Here is a 3,598-nt window from a genome sequence, read left to right as displayed (position 1 = left end):
CCAATGGGACTCTTTCCTCTTTTTTATTGGTCCAAACCAAATGCTGCATGCAGTGTGCTAGGGAAACAGCATGTCAGGCACGAACACAAGGAGACTGGATAAGCTGGTCAAAAAGGCTGGGTCTGTGCTTGGCAGGAGTCTGGACTCATTCAGTACAGCAGGTTGTGGAGAGACGCATGCGATGTAAGATGGAGGCCATCTTGGACAACACCAACTATCCTCTCCACATCATTCTGGCAGGACAGAGAAGCAGCTACAGCTGTAGCAAATGTCTCATCTCACTGTGCTGCAGAACAGAGAGGTTAAGGAGATCCTTTGTTCCCACTGCCATCAGGCTACACAACACCTCAGCCAAAAGAAGTGGACTAATCTAATTATTATTGTTCATTTGTTATTTACTGTTTTTATTATTATTATTATTATTATTATAAACAATGAGCTTGTGGACACATGAATTTCCCCTAGGGGATGAATAAAGTATGTATGTATGTATGTATGTATCTATCTATCTATCTGATTGCACATCCCTGATTGGCCTTTTGTTTTGCCCTTTGTTTTAAATACCCTCTTCACATTTGATCTTCCATTTTGACCACCTGCATCTGAGGTAAGAGGCTTTTTACTCTTCAACTTTTTAGTAAACTAGTGTGGCACATAGGATAGTTATTTAATATTATTTATCAATTTAATTGCCTACTCATTAATGTGTGTTGTTTATATGTATATATGTTTTATAAAAGCCCTCCCACACCCCCATCATCTGGAAACAGCTTCCATCTTGGATCAGCTGATAGACTGCCTGTCCTCTCATCCTATTCTGGGTTATCCAGACATGACACAGCCCTTCGTCTCACACTGTGATGATGAGAAAGACTCCTGAAAGCCCTGTCTATGAGTGCACAGCTGAAAATGGGAAAAGCAGCAAAAGAGTGCTCCATCGTAAGCTTCTTTTACCCTGTGACTACTTACCTGTGAAAGATCCAGTCAAGTCTGCGGTCTCCTTAAGTGTGTCCTTAAGAGAAAACTAAGAGACAATCAAAGAAAGAGAGAGAGAGAGACATACCGCCATCACAAAAAGGCAGGCAGAACAAAGTGGAAGTGACTCAGAATGTGACTATGAACTCAGATACCCCTTGCAGAATTGTAAAAAAAAAGTCACCCAGAGAGAAGTGGAGTTTTTGTGGAACCCAGAAGCAGAGCCCTTTGAACCTGACTCCACCCAGGTTCTCGTCACTGCTCCAGAGCTCCTTTTATCTGAGCCCCTTGTTCCTGGATCTCTGCATAGCCTACCTGCTCCTGAAACACCACCCCTGGCCCCCTATAACACTTAGCTGCTCATGAAGCCCCACAACCAATCCAAACAGTCTTTCATGTTTCTGAACAGAGCACACCCATGCTACACTATACCGGTGCGGACAGTGTGGGGTTGGAGGGACACACAAGGGAGGTTAAGGTCTGACAACACCTGTCCTCCACTGAAGTTGAAGACTGTGCCATGTCACCCTCACCCCACCTCTGTACCCACGAAGAAACAGACATCAGCCTCAGAAACTGACCTACAGCGCAACATGTTATACCCAATTTGGTCAGCTCCAAAGCTCCCTTAATGCCTTGGAGGCCATGGTAGTTTAAAGACACTGTAATTTTAAGTGTCTACTACTATGCCTATGTGTATTTTTGATAATGAACCCTGAAGATGTTGACCTTGTTTTAGCTGCCTTACATTTTTCCTGAGCACCACCTGTAGTTCAATTAAGTCTGTTATATGTATTGTGTATGTGTGTGGCCGGCTTGAGATCTGTTTACTTTTGCATGGATACAGTGCATAATAACTTATCCGTTCTTTAAAGAGAAACCTCACACTTAAAGCTGCAGTATGAGAGTGTGAAAGGTAACAAATTAAAGTTGTATTAAGTTGGTACAGACATATTGCTGAAAATTTCAATGGTGTTAAATGTCAGGAGACATTTTGAAATGTGGGGGAGAGTGTGGCACATAGGATAGTTATTTAATATTATTTATTAATTTAATTGCCCACTCATTTATGTGTGTTGTTTATATGTATATATTTTATACCCCTCGTTAAAATTTTAAACATTGGTATTAGGGGTGGGCGATATGACGATATTAGATCGTGAAGGATTACAACGTGAAGACGATCTTTCAAACTGCAGAGATCGTGGGATCGTCTAGGGCACATTCTATAAATTGCAGTTCTATGCTGATGCACCGACGCACCAGACGTATTGACGTCGTCAACCTGACCGACCAATCATAGCGAATTATGGGCAGTGACGCGCTTTCCTACCCGCCTCCTTGTTTGTGTGTGTAGCGGTAGCACATGGAGAGCGATGGCTGAAAGTAGGGGTGGGCGATATGGCAAAAATATCATATCACGATTTTTTAAAAATAAAATCACGATTTCAATTTTATCACGATCTTAAATTGGAAAAAGAAAAACAGACAATTTAGACCAAAGAACCTTTCTTAACAGATTTTTGTCACGTGGTGAGGTTAAGTTGGGGTTTTGTCCTGTCTCCATGTCTTGTCATTTCCTGTTTTATTTTGAAAAGTAACTCTCCTCTCGTTTCAGGTCACTTGCCCCTTCTCGTGTGTCACTTGTCGGAGTGTCTTCCCTGATTCCTGATTGTGTCCACCTGTTTCCCATTGCCCTCATGTGTCTTATAGTCTGCATCTCCCTTTGTCTTGTGCCAGAGTGTCTCGTTCCAGTCGTGCACCCCAGCCAGTTATCACAGTTCTTGCCTTGCCTTGTCTCTGCCTTATCGTACTTATTCTTTACCTCCAAGTGAGTGATTTTTTGTTTGTATTTTCATAGTATAGAGTTTTCTGTTTGTCAAGTTTATAGCAGTTTTTGTAGCCTCCTTGTGGAGTGATTTTCTGTTGGGTTATTCCTTTTTGTTTCAGCAGTTTTGTCCCTCCATTTGGAGTGGTTTTTGTTTTTTCACCTGATAGGATTACTCTTGTCTTGAAAGCATAATTTTCATAGCTGGTTATATTTGTCACTCTCTCTCGAGGTAGGAATATTTAAATAAAGTCTGCCTAATTGTCACTCTGCATCTGAGTCCTCTTTATAGTCCAGGCCTGACAATTTTATTTCAAATAGTCACAGTTTTGCCTGCATGTGCAAACAACGTAAAGTTTAAGGTAAACAACAATAACAGTCTAATAAAGTGCACTCTTGCAAAAGTAACAGAAAGTAAAATATCAATCAAAGACATTACTGACAGTCATTTAAACAGGATTTATTTATCAAAACACTAAATAGCTTATTGAAATGCAAAAATACAAACTAAAGTGACTGTGGTTATCTCTTTTAGTGCAACAGTTGCTAGTGCTAGTGCTTTAGTGCTTCCTCTTCAGGTGATTAAACAGGTTCGTCGTGTTCCCACCCGATGTGCGAACGGTTTCTGTGCAAACTTTGCAAATTACATTTGCTTGCGCTTGATCAGTTGCGGAAAATCCAAACCATTTCCATATAATGGAGGTGGAATTTTTTTTAGCGACCATCTCCGTTTGGCTTTCAGCTAGGGGTGGGCGATATGACGATATTAGATCGTGAAGGATTACAACGTGAAGA

The sequence above is a fragment of the Seriola dumerili genome, unplaced genomic scaffold, assembly GCF_002260705.1.
Source record: "Seriola dumerili isolate Sdu_G_001 unplaced genomic scaffold, Sdu_1.0 BDQW01009968.1, whole genome shotgun sequence".
In the NCBI taxonomy this organism is placed as follows: Eukaryota; Metazoa; Chordata; class Actinopteri; order Carangiformes; family Carangidae; genus Seriola; species Seriola dumerili.
Note: the sequence above shows the minus strand (reverse complement) of the source record.